We start from the raw sequence: 16,667 nt of genomic DNA on the forward strand, positions 1-16,667 counted from the left end.
GATTTAAATATTTCTCAAAGCCACTCTGAAAGTTTCTAAAAGAAAAGTGTCTAGTACTATCTATTTTTGTTAATCTTCTAGTTTCTAATTTAATGTATGTAACAGTAGATACATTATGTTCAGAGGTCCACAAGCTTTATCATGATGTCAACAGAATTTTTTTTTTTTTTTTTTTTTTTTTTTTGAGACAGAGTCTCGCTCTGTGGCCCAGGCTGGAGTGCAGTGGCCGGATCTCAGCTCACTGCAAGCTCCGCCTCCTGGGTTTACGCCATTCTCCTGACTCAGCCTCCTGAGTAGCTGGGACTAGAAGCGCCCGCCACCTCGCCCGGCTAGTTTTTTGTATTTTTTAGTAGAGACGGGGTTTCACCGTGTTAGCCAGGATGGTCCTGATCTCCTGACCTCGTGATCCGCCCGTCTCGGCCTCCCAAAGTGCTGGGATTACAGGCTTGAGCCACCGCGCCCGGCCGTGATGTCAACAGAATTTCACATGAGCATTTGTCTAAATAAGAGGCTGTATGTACCATGTTTTTCTGTGTTTACTCAGAGTAGCAGTACATCATAAACATGTGCCATGAAGTGTTAGAAACAACTCTCTGTCAGAGCATAAGTTCTTTCTTCAAGCCAAGGACCAGTGTGAATTTGTTGACAATATTTAACATGCTTGGAACTCAGATGCATCTGACACTTAGCTAAATGTTTTATAAGCATTATCTTATTTAAATTTCACAATGACCCTCTGAGATGGCTGTACTTATTCTTCCCATTTTGAGATCAGAAAACTTAGTCACATAGTCTTTAAATAACATGTTGAGGACCACAACACTTATGGCAGAGCCACAATCTGACTCAAAGTCCATCTGACTCCTGAACTGGGGGGGGGGTCTCAACCATTATATAACTCAAGTGTTCCAAACTCATTGGTTGATAGCTTTTAATTATGCTTCACAATCTTGTGTTCAAGCCTTTTCTTTCTTTCTTTTAAATTCTGTCAGGAAGTTTTTGTAGGAATTCTGTAAGAAAGTTTTTGAAAAATAAAGTTTAAACAGCTATGTTACTTCATTAGCTTACAGAAAGAAATGCTCTCTGTTAAGCTATAAGCAGGAAGGAACAAGAAAAGCAAGCTCTAAAATCTTATAATATATGCTCCAGGAGTTCCAGACAGAATTTTATTATGTTTCTTACCAATGGTAGCAGAAAATATTTTAATAGGTGAGAAAAAAAGAAAATATCCTGAGGGAATACACTGAAAGAGACTTGTTAAACCTGGAATTAACAAAAGATTTAGAAGTCATCAATGTTTATATGATATTATCTTTGTGGTGAAATTTTAGGGTTTTATGTCTCTAAATAAAGAATAGAGAATAGCATTCAAAATGGACAAATACAATGAAATTTTTGAGATTTTAAACGGAAGCAAGATTGTTTACTTAGAGAAGATCTTAAGACTCACAAATTACAATCCAGATATGTATATAGGCAGGTGGTTGGGACAGCAGGAGGCCCAAGTGATGAGCTAACTTTGATAAGGTGCATAATGAAGACCAGAAAATGCTATTTATTCAGAAACGGTTTGAATCACTGTAGTTCTACTATCACACAACTTTAAATAGCAGCCAGCAGTCAAATATCAATGAGCTACAGCAATGAAAAGCAATATAAATGGAAATTAGCAACTCAGTAATAGGTCAAAAAAGAATACGTCCTCAAATTGAAAACCGCAGGATCTTGCTTTAGATTAAAGTTAAAAGCAACTAAAATAAAATGGTTACATTTCAGGTGTATAGGTGGGTGCATTTAGAAAAATGGCCAACCAAAATGGGAGACGAGGGGAAGGATGACTTGGTGGTAAGAAACAGGTTATTTATCAGATTCTAGCATTTGTGTTTGACGGTACATTTTCAGGCGTTTAATACATAATTAAGAACAAGACATTAATGTAAGTTAGCAAATAGATTAAAATGGGCTATGCATGGATCAATGGACAATGGTTAGTCATAAACCCAGAATCGTGAAGCCATAACTTAATAATCCAGATGGAACACCGCAGTTGGCCACAAACTGGAGAGTTTCTTCCAATGTTGTTGTTATTTTTGTTTTGGTTGTTCCTTTGTTATTCATCATTGCTAGCAAAAATAGTGGACTTAGTGCTCTTTTAAAATTGCATTGGCCGGGAGTGGTGGCTCACGCCTGTAATCCCAGCACTTTGGGAGGCCGAGGCAGGCAGATCACGGCGTCAGGAGATCAAGACCATCCTGGCTAAAACGGTGAAACCCCATCTCTACTAAAAATAGAAAAAAAATTAGCCGGGACTGGTGGCGGGCACCTGTAGTGCCAGCTACTCGGGAGGCTGAGGCAGGAGAATGGCGTAAATCCAGGAGGTGGAGCTTGTAGTGAGCGCAGATTGCGCCACTGCACTCCAGCCTGGGCGACAGAGCAAGACTCTGCCAAAAAAAAAAAAAAAAAATTGCATCTTGAATTCAGAGTCTTTGCTTTAGATATGAGATTATGAGATCTCTGGGTATCCTCTCACTTTTTCCCCCTCCAATGGTCCAATTTTATTATTATTTTTAATTTTGGTTAAAAACGCATAACAAAAAATTTATCATTTTAACAATTTTCGGTGTAGAATTCAGTAATGTTAAGTATATTTACATTGTTCTGCAGCCAATCTCTAGAACTTTTTCATCTTGCAAAAGTGAAATGCTGTACTTGCTGGTTCTTCAATATTACAGTGATTTTACAAAAGCAACTTTATGTCATTGGACTGAAAATAGTACACAGACTACTTATCCATAACCTGTCAATTGATTTAATCTTTTTAATGCACTCAAAATATATTTATTGATGCAGATCTTGTGCCTAGAATTTTATTTTATTTTATTTTTTTTTTTTAGAATATTTTCTTTTTTTTCCCCCTTTCTTTGTAACCTTTATTTTAAGTTCAGAGGTACAAGTACAGGTTTGTCACACAGGTAAACTTGCCACATGGGGGTTTCTTGTAAAGACTGTTTCTTTACCCAGGTATTAAGCCTAGTACACATTAGTTATTTTTTCTGATTCTCTCCCACCTTCCACCCTCCACCCTCCAGAAGGCCCCCCTGTGTGTTGGTCCCCTCTATGTGTTCATGTATTCTTACCAGTGAACTCCCACTTATAAGTGAAGAGAACACATGGACACACAGAAGTCCATTTTATAAGTATTTGGCTTTCTGTTCCTGTGCTAGTTTGCTAAGGATAATGGCCTCCAACTCCACCCATGTTTCTGCAAAGGACAAAATCTGTTTCATTTTTTATGGCTGGGCAGTATTCCATAGGGTACATGTACCTCATTTTCTTTATCCAGTCTACCACTGATGGGCATTTAGGTTGATTCCATGCCTTTGCTATGGTGCTAGATGAATATTTCTTTGAACCATTTCAGCATGAAAGATCCTGTTCTTTTTTTGTTTGTTTTAGATGACAATCAGGTTTAATCGCAATTCAGGAATATGTATAGGACAAATATCTATAGATTTGTTCAGAATTACATATCATACAAATATTAAGAATGTAGGAAACAAAAAATATATAACTCATATTAAGTAAATGAGTCTTAGAAAGGATAAAGGGTTTTAAGGGTTTTATTTTTTACTTCAAATCATAGTATTGGGTGATTGAGTTAAATTATGAGATAAATTATGCCACCAAACTTAAGTGTGAATATATTCATTAGTAATTCTAAGAGGAGGGGCTTATTTAAAGAATGACAAAATGTGGAAGCAATTGTTTTTGAAATCTAAATCGAGATTTCAAAGTTAGCATCAAGTAGTTACTCTTCATTAACTGTTTGTTCATTAGACATATAATTATGAAGGGACTCTGTATGTCAGCCAAGGTATAAAACTGGGGTGCTTGGATCTGAGTCAGGAGGGAAGAGACAGAGTGAGAAAAGAGTACACAAGATGAAACCACTGTGCCCAGGGAGCACTGTGGAGTGCTTACTGGTAAACAGCGTCTTTAGCAGTCTCTACTTTTGAGCCTCTGTTTTAAATTACTTGCTCTTAATAGTTTCAACTCTAATATAATCGTTTGGTTTAGTTAGGTAGTTTCAACTCTAATTTTGTCTCAGGGACTTGACACCAAAATAGCAATTGCACGTTTATTCTCTTTGTAAAGAAATACAAATCTGTAAAAGATGCTTTAATGTTTTTGTTGTACATTTTCAGTTATTGCTTATAAACCACATAATTGTAATTTGAGTTGCATCATCCTAGTTGATGAAGCCATACAACTAATTACAAGTTTCAGAGAACTGACTTTTTGATTAGCAAGTAAATGTTACATATAAGCACAGGATTCTGAGATGGGATCACAAAGAAAATTTTACTTCTTAACGTAAAATTGAAACCTTCAAAAATAACGATTTATTGAAATTACATATTGGCTTATTTTGACACAATGCTGCCAAGGTTTAGTAATCACAAACAGAATTACCTTAAATAAAAACAACCCATGATATATCTGATTGTCTTTTAGACTCTAAACATTTACTTAGAAGGGAAAAAGAGTCATTATAGCTGTGTCAATATTGAAAAGATGTCAGTTTTATTATGATTTGTGGTGGACTTTTTTCTTACAGACTACCTAGTCATTAGAATAAAGAAATTTTTAAAAAATATTCATTTTTATTTCTAATTGGAAAATAATTTAAAGAGACAGAATTTCCCTTAATTTAATCTAAAAACACAAAAATCAGACAAATTCGTTTTTAAAGATCCACTCTCATTCTTACACAGAATTGGCAAAGTTTTCAATAATCTTTTGAAGTGTTATATGTATATATATCACATTATATATAATGTTTATAGAATGTGACATATAATGTACAATACAAGCACATATATAATAGCACTCCACTATTTTCATATTTTTCTAGTCTCTCTCTCTCCTCACCCCGTGTGTGTGTGTGGTGTGTGTGTGTGTGTGTGTGTATAGGTGCATGTGGAGGGGGAAGTAGGAGAGAGAAAGTCAGAGACACACACAGTTATATAAAAGGAAAAATAGAGATGTTAACTGTAGGGTGATTGGGTATAGAATAAGATGTGTTTCACATATAGGCTGAAGTTTCAGCATATTTTGTACAACAGCCCAAGACGTACCTGTGTTCCTTAGATTATTTTAGTAGCCTAGTCAGTACACTTTGAGATTGTGTCACTATTAGACAAAAGTCACATGATATAGTTAAAAAATATAATATCCACATTATCCATTAAGTGTCAACCCTCAGGATCAATAGTTAATATGAACAATTTTGAGACAGTGATTATTAATATTCTTACTGCATTTTGAATTTATTGGCAATAAAATGCCACATAAATCTTCTTGCACTGTAGTGTGTCTTGCACACAGTATCTTGACATATTAAAAGTTGCATGAAACAGCACACAACAAAGCACATGTCCCCATTTCTAAAAGCTGATGCAACTGTATTTGTCCCTTAGAAAGTCATCCACAGATCTTTTTCCTTCACTTATCAAAGAGAGTCATATCAGAAGCAGAGATGCCATTGCCTAATGGCCAGGTTTTAATTGTTCTGAAATATTCCCACATAACACTAATTCTTAACTAACCTTGTGCTGCTGCACCAGATACAGATTTTAAGGATATAATTTTGGTAGGTTGTGGTCTTTGGGACCTTAGACCCTTGATATCAAGGACTGCAAATATGCGGAGAGCTTACTGTTGCTATCTATCCACGTGCAGGAGACATCAGAAATCAAATGGAGATCTTTTCTGTGGATCCAGAAGAACCTAAGAATTCCTCTCAACTTACTTATTCAGGGTATAATTACTAATTGAACAATTATTAAACAATACTTGCCAATTAGTTTTAATTTGAGTGCTAATTCTTATAGATCCAGTTGATAACAGAAAATTGGCAAACAGAAGTAAATAAATTTACAACATTTCTTCACTTAGAAATAAGAGTGTATGGGTCAACACTGTAAAACAAGTATGTCTCATAAGCCAGTCCTCACATTCTATAATTTACTGACTTACCCATATTACTGTATTTATGTTGCCTTTATAGTATTTCACAATTGATCATTTGCAAATAATTTTTTTTTTTTTTTTTTTTTTTTGAGAGGGAGTCTTGCTCTCTCACCCAGGCTGGAGTGCTGTGGCCACATCTCAGCTCACTGCAAGCTCCGCCTCCCAGGTTTACACCATTCTCCTGCCTCAGCCTCCCTAGTAGCTGGGACTACAGGCGCCCGCCACCTCGCCCGGCTAGTTTTTTGTATTTTTTTAGTAGAGATGGGGTTTCACCATGTTAGCCAGAATGGTCTCAATCTCCTGACCTCGTGATCCGCCAGTCTCAGCCCCCCAAAGTGCTGGGATTACAGGCTTGAGCCACCGCACCCGGCCAGGATTAATTTTTTCATGCTAACCTTGGAAGGCTCAAATATTATTGTCTAAACATATATCTGTATATTTTCTTTTAGAGTTGTATAGCTTACTAGTATGAAAAGAGACCATATTACAGAAATAAAAATGGTCTTCAGTTCCTCCTTAAATAGGCTTTGTGCATAAAGTTATAGTTTAAACATATTTTTAAAAAGATTTAGTAATATTTTTTACGAAAATGTAGTGGAAACTATGTGAATTTAAAATACAAGCTGTGATCTAGTTATATTGATTTTATTTGCTTATCTCTGTCTAAAATCCAAAATAACTTTTTGTCCTTTTAATATTATTTTTACTTCACTTTGAAAAAAATACTTAGAAGGGACTCACAAAATATTGCAGTATCCCTAATAGTTATTGTTTCATTCATGATTTAGATAATTAATGAACAGTAAGGTGAAAATGTCAGACAATTAATTTTTAATTATTCAGTGTTAGACAAGTTACAGAAACATTCAAATAATGATAAGAACTTATAACAACATCCAAAGGAAATTCTAATTATATCTGCTCTTTGTTTCATCTTTGGAGAAGCAATTTAATTGTCTCAAGTTAGCAAGTGCATGGTCAGTCAAATGCCCCTTGGCCTAATTCAGAGATGTCAAAACAACTGAATGAGACACACAAAAGGAAGTTGAAACTTGTTCATAGAACCTAATTAAAGACAAAAATTCAGAACCCTTGAGATAGAGGCCATCTCTTTCAAAAAACAGGATACAAGTTTTTTAATGTCTTTAAAGAAAAAAAAAAGTCACTCTGAATGCTATATAAGTAGTTGAACAACTAAAAGAGCAATGGTTACTCTGGTTTCCCAGGACAGGGAGATGTTTTCCTATTGCAAAACAAGAGCAACAGCGCCAAAGGTAAAGCTTGCACAGTGGGTACTGGCCTGGCCTACACAGAAATTGTTATAGAAGGGAAGTTTAAGTTCTCCACTTTTTTTTTTTTAGATTTTTATATAAGGGCAGGCCTACAAATTTTCCAAGAAAATGTCCTTCAATACAGAAGATGGAGTTCCAGGCACAGTCTAAAGTGGTCTTTTCCATGATATTTCTTCTTGAAGACTTGGGTGACAATTGTCTTTCCCGTTTCCCGACTCAGCTCAGGAGCCTCACCTGCATTTTAGCCTTCTACCACTATCTCTGTCTTCTACTACACTTTTGCTTATCACATCCATTTGGTACTTTCTTTTTCAAAAGTAAGTTTAGTTTGAGACCTTTTCCCAGGTGTAAAGATCAATTAAATATAGTGCAATCAGAAGATGTGAATGTGAGTCCCTACTGCATCGCCGCTTGATTTGTGACTTTAGGTAGGTGTGAGTCCCAGCTGCCCAGCCTTAAAATACAAATCATCATCTCCACCAAGTTAATACTCAATTGAAAGAAACGTTCAAATGCCAATTTTATTATCATCTCCCTAGAAAGGTCTTTTCTAATAACAATCTGAAGTAGTTTCCCAGGAACACCACACATTTTTTAACATAACACTTCACAATAAGTGTTATTTTATTTGTTTCTTTTTCTCCATTAACTCTCTATTCCCAAATTGAAGACACTATGAACACAAATGTCTGACCTGTTTTATTTTTCACTATATTCTCAGGATCTACAAGAGTATCAGGAATATAGTAGAACCTCAATAAATATGTATTGCAAGACCAGGTGCCATGGCTCATGCCCTGTAATCCTAGCACTTTGGGATTACAAGTGAGGTGGGCAGATTGCATGAGCCCAAAAGTTTGACACAAGACTGGGCAATGTGGCAACACCCTGTCTCTATTAAAAATAATAATAATAAAAGTTAGTTGGGCATGGTGACAAGCACCTGTAGTCCCAGCTACTCAGGAGGCTGAAGTGAGAGGATTGTTTGAGTCCAAGAAGTCAACACTGCAGTAAGCCAAGATCATATCACTGCAGTCCAGCCTGGGTGACAGGAGTGCGAACCTATCTCATAAAACCAACCAACCAACCAACCAACCAACAAACAAAACCTACTAATATGTATTGCATGAAAGAGAGAGAAATGCTAATATACCATACAAATTAAAATACATTCGAAGAAATTCACAAATGGTCAGTAATTTAGAAGTTGCGGTCCAATTATTCTCGTGGATGGACTTCAAACTTTTGTAGTGAATACTATTCAACACCTCAAATCCATGACTCACTGAAGTTTAATAAGCACTGATGTCCAGTGTCAAGGAGCATTGCTTTTTCTTCCTACCACCTTTAGTACCTGGCACAGAACCCGGCATAGTGAGCGCTCAATAATTATTCATTGAAAAGTGATCTGCAGAGTTTCCCATAGAATTGGACACAGAGAAGCAGTTCTTGTCAGAGTTCTGGCGAGGTCTGAGCAGTCTGACAACATCCCGACAGTCCATTACAGTGACCAGATGGGACCTGCACATGAGCACCCGGGCTAGAGAGCCAGCACATCCATGAACGAGTCGATTGTTTTAGCTCTGTGATTACTAGACAGCATATGCTTGGCAGGCAATGGAAACAGATTAATCCCATGAATCTAAGCAGGGTGCCTTATACCGAAAGTTAATTTATTAGGCTGTCCACATGCTTTCCATGTGTTTATATTTTCTTAATTTCAAGTATTAAATAAGAATTAAAAGACTGACAATTTTGTTTTACCAATAACTTGATTTTAAGTGAGAAGGTTATTTCTTCTATTCTTTTCCCACTATATAATAGACTTCTTACAAGCTAAAGCATTAGACAGAAATGTCTTATTTAGCCATAGAGTAAGTTAATAGAACTGGAGTCAGAAAATCATTCTGATTTATAATAGTATTTTTGCTTATACTTAAACAAGCAAGTGTAGAGTCCTCATGTATCAAAAGTCTTGTTGTAGACTTCCTTAAAGAAAGGGAAATAACAAAGCTCTTTTTATGTTAGGCAAAGAAGGGTGTTTAAATAGTACACTGAAAATTATTATATGTAAAATTATAAACTCATTTAGGTTAGTTATTTTCACAATATAAATGCTCAAACATAAGGGTGTAGTATTAAGGATTTCAAGTAATCTGAGTAATTTTTACAATTATATACAAAAAGAGAGAAGAAAGAAAGAAAGGAGAGAAAGAAAGAAAGAAAGAAAGAAAGAAGAAAGAAAGAAAGAGAAAGAAGGAAAGAAATGAAGGAAGGAAGAAAGGAAGGAAGGAAAGGATGAGAGAAGAAAGAAAGAGAAAGAGAGAAAGAAAGAAAGAAAAGAAAGAAAGAAAGAAAGAAAGAAAGAAAGAAAGAAAGAAAGAAAAAGAAAAAGAAAGAAAGAAAGAAAACGAACAAAGAGAGAGAAGGAGAGAGAGGGAGAGAGGGAGGGAGGGAAAGAAGGAAGGAAGGGAGGAAGGGAGGAAGAGAAGGAAGGAGAAATAAAGAAAGCCAACAAATAAATCCTTGAACAATATAGACACAAAAGCAGTACTCAGCTTGGTAAGTCATACGTCATTCTCTTTGCGACCCTTTGCTTTCATACTAGTTTAGAGACTCGTTCCATCCCTGCAGGTCTGAACTGCTTCCAAAATAAGTAACATTTTCATATGGACAGATCCCAATAATTCATTAACTCAGAAGTCCAACTAAGTAACATAACCAAACAGAGAGTATTGGATATATATTTTTTTACCATCAACTATGACTCCATTAAAAAAAAAAAGAGTGAGAAAGAGGGAGAGGAAGACTTTCAGTTTGTATACATTATTCCTGAAGTTTACATAGAGAGGGCTCTGGATTTTATATGAATTATTGCTAGGACTACTTAAGGCCGGCTGAAGTAGAGAATGTTCACTTGTAGTCAAGCTGACAGTTACTATGGAGTTTCGAATCATTTGTTTGGAAACCATGGGTCCTTAAACCATATTGTACAAATGTCAAACACATTCATTATTATAATATCTACACTGAACAGGCTTCTAATGCATCACTTGTAAATGAATGATAAATAGATATAAATGTCTATTCACAGTTGACCACCTTTCTGATTAAAAGTTCTTCTTTTATATACTTCCTCTAACTAAGGAGATGGAGTAGGATGTTAAGAGCTGGGGCAGGAAATGCAGCTCCCTTAATTTAAACTATGAGAAATCTACATACAATCATTTCTCAGCCTGTTGGCTAAGATCAAGTGAGAAATCTACATACAGAATAGAGAATAGACTCTCTTCTGCTCCATTTTTCAAACATATATTTCCCCATTCAAACTGAACAACAAGGAAACAACAAACCCCAAGTTCAAAATTTAAATGCAAACATTTTAAACTAACCAGTTAACATTAATCCAAATTTTACTCATCCATCTTGTGCTAGTTCAAAACCATGAACAACATGTAATTGTTTTCCTCTCTCTGGGTTTCTACCATATGTGATCTGTCTTATTATTTTGGACATTTAAAATGTTCTAACTTTCCTTGTAACTGTATTATGCCTTGTTGCCCTAACTAGGATTTGAGCAATGACAAGATCTGAGTTTTATATTCTATTACAATATGCTTAGTGATAATAATAGATACTCAATGGATTTTTGTTGAACCAAACGAAAAATAAATGCTGGCTCAAGTAGAAGGGCAAAAGAAAAAATATTCAAAGTGTAGTCACTTATAAAGTATCCCAAGTTTTATTTCCATAATGCATATCAGTTGTTTCGGCTGCAGAGACTGACAAAACCAAACCAATAAAAGCAGCATTATTTTATTTATAATTACACTAAGATATATATTAAATGGTGCTTAAGTCATATGTAGTTATTTGATTTTTAAAAAGTATGTTCTCTGTACATTAAATAATTAGCATATAATGCTAAATACTATGATTATAGAATAACATATTATGTAAGCCTTTGAACTAAGTTACAATCCATTCTTTCTCATCAAAGTCACCCCCCCAAAACAGTCAAAATATTAAAGGGAGAAAACTTATATGATACTACCATAATTAAAAAGATTTGCAGCAGACCAGATTTCATGAAGTTTATATTAAATCAAGACAGAGAAAACTTTTGCAGAGGCAAATAAGCTCTTGTGAAGGAAAATAATTATTTATGAGGATTAGCAGATTTTTCAATTTTTACTACACAAGATGAAAAAACTACATCATTTTTAGGATTTTTACTGGCAACAAATACCTTCCGAGGCCATCTACTGAAAGAATAATAAATTCTTCTAGATAATTTTCTTGTAGAACTAGCTAAACTTTATAAGTCTTTCCAAATAGGCAATATATCCTCTTCTTTTTGTTTGGCTGAGAAAACTTTTATGTTTCCCTTGCGTTACCTGTGTTAAACTGAAAAAGAAAAAAATCAGTCTTCTAAGTCAATTAATTTTTAAAGAAAGTTTATTTTCTGCTCCCTCTCTGTAAGTGTTGTATTCAAAGGGTTTGGTTCCTAAATATTCCTTCAAATTGAGGTGACTGATATAATCACCTTATAGTTACCCTCCTTTCCATGCAAGTTTGATAGTTGAAACTAATATATTTCTGACAATGAGATGAAAGAAAGGGTTTTACAAAAGTATTTTTGTTCCTAAAAAAGAGATATAAGTGATTATCTATTTTTCCATTTATATTTTTTGTCTGGATGTGACCCATGAAAACTGTGGCAGCCATCTTGCTACCAACCTAAAGATAATGCCAACCCCAAGAATGGCTGACAGAGAAATAACTGGGTCCTTGATAACATCATTAAGCAGATGATATTTTCATCTTTGTAGTCACTCGAACTCTGAACATATTTATATTATATGACACATTTTCTTATTTTTTAATTCAAATTTAGGTGTCTTTTTTTCTGTTAGCCATCTATTCCATGCTAATTGATAAAAGCAATAGAGTGGTTTCTTACTCAAAAAAAGGAAAACTAACAAAATCACAAATTCAAAAAAATTAGAGAAACACACCACTTAGTGTATTTTATGTATCAGACATTTTGCAGTGTGCTAAAAGAGAATCAGAAGTGCATAAAAGATTATCCCCTTATTCTTGGAATGTATAATGTGGATGAAGACATACTGACACAAATCAATACTGACAACACTATCAGCTAGGACATCTGACATTGACATAAATATACAAAATGCCCCAGTAAACATAAAGAACACTTAAATTTCCCAAGGGTGAGGTGAAGCCTTGGAGAGCAAAAGGTGAAGCCTTGGAGAGCAAAAGAATATAATTTGATAAAGTCTTTCAAGAATGAAGAGCAGTGAAATGAGCAAGAAAGTGAAATCCAGGAAGTTTTAGAAAAGGCACAGAACTTGATAGTAAATTCTTTATGAAGAATAAACAGGATGCTTTGAGTAAAGTAGAAAGAGAGGGGTGGGGAGAGAGAAGCAGAAAATAGAGTGCATGTGAGAGAACAATGAAGAATAGTTAACGGTGAGACTGGAAACGGTGGAAATGCACTAGGAAGAGACTTAAAAGCATTGGGAGTTATACCTGATGTAAAGGATGAGTTGATGGGTGCTGACAAGTTGATGGGTGCAGCACACCAACATGGCACAAGTATACATATGTAACAAACCTACATGTTATGCACATGTACCCTAGAACTTAAAGTATAAAAAAAAAAAAAAAAAGTCAATGCTAAGAAGCCTGGAGTTTATTCAAGTTTGATGCTAGGAAAAACTGCCAGAGTTGTATAAGTGAGTGAGACACATTCAGACTTTTAATTTTGTGATGATAACTCTTATGGTTGTGGTGAACAGATTAGATAGGAGAAAAGGATAAACTAAATTAAAAATGGTATTATCACTCACACTAGAAAAATATATTGAAATGTTTGCCACATTATCAGCTTGGCTTGTCAGCTGAGGCTTTTGCTGGGACTGTGTCACAGCTCAAATCTCCTTTTGCCTAATACTGCTTCCTAGCTTTCCTCCCACTGGGCTGATTCCAAGAACACTCTCTGATGATATAATCTTCATCTCAGAGTTGGCTTCTGGAGAAACTCAACCTACACAAAAGTGTCGGAAATGGCAAATACCATTCTAGATCCATGTCCTTCTCTCGCAATGTGATCACTTCTGGGTGGTTCTGATTGCTCCATTTTGATTTAGTATTGGAGGAAGGGACCGTCAAATCAATAAGCATCATCTTTCCAGACCCCGTCCCAGAGGAGTCCACGAGTATTCCCTAGCTGAAGAAAGGCCTTACGGACCAAATCTGGAATCATTAAACTTCGGAATAGTTAAGTTGTGAGGTGTCACATCCTTGCAATGTGTGCTTATACTTGCTTTTAAGTCTAAGTCCCTATAGAAATAGTCCTTTCTCTAAAAAAAATTTCAGAAAAGACAAAAAGAAGGTCATAATCTCATCCATCTTCTTTAAATGCCAGAGAATTTAAAAAACAGAAACAAAAAAACAATTCAGTCTACTTAATTTTTATTTTCTAGATAGTGGAAATGTTCCCCAAAATTCTAATTAATTATGACTTTCTTCTCCTGCGATCATTTATTTGTCAAATATTTACTAATTATATACCTGCACTATTCACTCTAGTAGACTCAAAATCTAGTCTGAACAACAGTAAAGATAGTAAAAAGGTATTATTAAATAATTATTACAAAACGCATTTTGTGAATGATTATGCTATAATTTCTGGTGATTCTATGCTAAATGCCCATGGCAAATATGAATGATAATGGCCTTTTTTTCAAGAGGCACAGCCTTGTTTGTACAAAACCTCAAAGTTCACATATATTGTAAATTTTGCTAACTTCCAGTATTTTCTACAGATTTTTTTTTTAAACTTTCCAAGGGGAAAAAACCCCAACCAGTCACTGATAACTCAATTATATATTGTAGGTTGCTTTAACCCTAAAGAGTACAAAGGACAGCCTTCAGACCCTTAGAGTCCCAACATTGTGGTTTCCTCTGCAGGAGAGTTTGGATCTTTGCCGAGGGGCACTGAGCCAGTGCAAACCAAGTGGGTCTAAACACTGCTAAAGTACTACATTTTGACACTTATGTGCTACTGTGGAGTATCCTTAGCAATGGAGTGATTTATATAAATTGGAATGGTGGATACCTAAATAATATAAATTATTACCTTTGCATACATAATCCCCTTATGAATTATACATTTTATAGAGATATAAAGAAATATCAGTTATGTAGACAACATCTACTTTTATAATGTATTCAAATAACTTTATTTTAATGATATCATAAGATAAATCGATACTTCATAAACATTTACTTTATTAAATATTAACACACTTCATGCATGAAACATCTCCAAAGAGAGATTTGCTTAAAATAGTCACAGCAGGAAGTTATGCTATAAGAATTTATTTTAAGCAATGATCTAATACACTCAGTTCAGATAAAGGGACTTTTTCTTCCCATCCCTGAAGGCAGAGAACAGAACAAGAAAAAAATTCCCTTAAAAGTATGAATTGCTTTTTCTACTATAGTAAAACTGAGACATATTTGGAAAAAATGCCTTTTAAGCTACGTGGCATCTCTTAAAGCAAAATTGCAAAGTTAACTAAGATTTTTTTCCTTGGCCACTTTCATAAAACATGTCATCCCCTGCTAAGATATTTACTGAAAATTAAGATGTTACTTGATGCCACCAATTGGCTCATGCTAGGAGTATCAGTATTTTTAAAAGAAATTCCTGAAGAAAAAAATACAGCCTTAAGAAAAAAATTGAATGGAGCTATAGTGTTAGATTAGAATGGAGGACAAACTTTCAAATTCTAGTACATAATCAACTGCTTATTTTATTTTACATTAAACAATATCCAGGCTACCAGATAACTTTAATTTTTTTAAAGATAATCATATGAGCTTCTTAGTGTGTTTGGATTAAGAGAAGTCAAAAACAATTGCTAGCAGTATTTTAGCCCTCAATTTTTCATCTGAAAACATAGATTACATAAAATGTATGTGTTTACATTTTCAGAAATAAATTTTTTTATTAAGTATGAGCCTTTATAAGCAATACCTCCTGTTCCTTTAGCAGACCTTAAAATGTGTGAAAGAACTACTTAAAAGTTAATTGATTAGGGGGCGGAGCAAGATGGCCGAATAGGAACAGCTCCAGTCTCCAACTCCCAGCGCGAGCAACACAGAAGACCGGTGATTTCTGCATTTTCAAATGAGGTACTGGGATCATCTCACTAGGGAATGCCGGACAATCGGTGCTGGTCAGCCGCTGCAGCCGGACCAGCGAGAGCTGAAGCAGGGCGAGGCATCGCCTCACCTGGGAAGCGCAAGGGGGAAGGGAATCCCTTTTTGTAGCCAGGGGAACTGAGAAACACAACAGCTGGAAAATCGGGTAACTCCCACCCCAATACTGTGCTTTAAGCAAACGGGCACACCAGGAAATTATATCCCACACCTGGCCGGGAGGGTCCCACGCCCACGGAGCCTCCCTCATTGCTAGCACAGCAGTCTGTGATCTAACCGCAAGGCAGCAGCGAGGCTGGAGGAGGGGCGCCCACCATTGCTAAGGCTTAAGTAGGTAAACAAAGCCCTGGGAAGCTCGAACTGGGTGGAGCTCACAGAAGCTCAAGGAAGCCTGCCAGTCTCTGTAGACTCCACCTCTGGGGACAGGGCATAGCTAAACAACAACAACAACAACAACAAAAGCAGCAAAAACCTCTGCAGACGCAAATGACTCTCTCTGACAGCTTTGAAGAGAGCAGTGGATCTCCCAACACAGAGGTTGAGATTTGAGAAGGGACAGACTGCATGCTCAAGTGGGTCCCTGACCCCTGAGTAGCCTAACTGGGAGACATCCCCCACTAGGGGCAGACAGACATCCCACACCTCACACAGTGGAGTACACCCCTGAGAGGAAGCTTCCAAAGTAAGAATCAGACAGGTACACTCGCTGTTCAGCAATATTCTATCTTCTACAGCCTCTGCTGCTGATACCCGGGCAAACAGGGAGTGGAGTGGACCTCAGGCAATCTCCAACAGACCTACAGCTGAGGGTCCTGACTGTTAGAAGGAAGACTATCAAACAGGAAGGACACCTACACCAAAACCCCATCAGTATGTCACCATCATCAACGACCAGAAGCAGATAAAACCACAAAGATGGGGAAAAAGCAGGGCAGAAAAGCTGGAAATTCAAAAAATAAGAGCACATCTCCCCCTGCAAAGGAGCGCAGCTCATCTCCAGCAACGGATCAAAGCTGGACGGAGAATGACTTTGATGAGATGAGAGAAGAAGGCTTCAGTCCATCAAACTTCTCAGAGCTAAAGGAAGAA

The 16,667-nt window shown here is 36.1% G+C and overlaps 1 protein-coding gene across 2 annotated transcripts in view; it reads right to left on the bottom strand.

Annotated features, from left to right (window-relative positions):
- Positions 1 to 16,667, bottom strand: part of SEMA3D (semaphorin 3D) — a 208,927-nt gene that overhangs the window by 91,076 nt on the left and 101,184 nt on the right. The window lies entirely within an intron of this gene.

This window comes from Trachypithecus francoisi, unplaced genomic scaffold (assembly GCF_009764315.1).
Source record: "Trachypithecus francoisi isolate TF-2019V2 unplaced genomic scaffold, Tfra_2.0 Lachesis_group4, whole genome shotgun sequence".
Taxonomy (NCBI): domain Eukaryota; kingdom Metazoa; phylum Chordata; class Mammalia; order Primates; family Cercopithecidae; genus Trachypithecus; species Trachypithecus francoisi.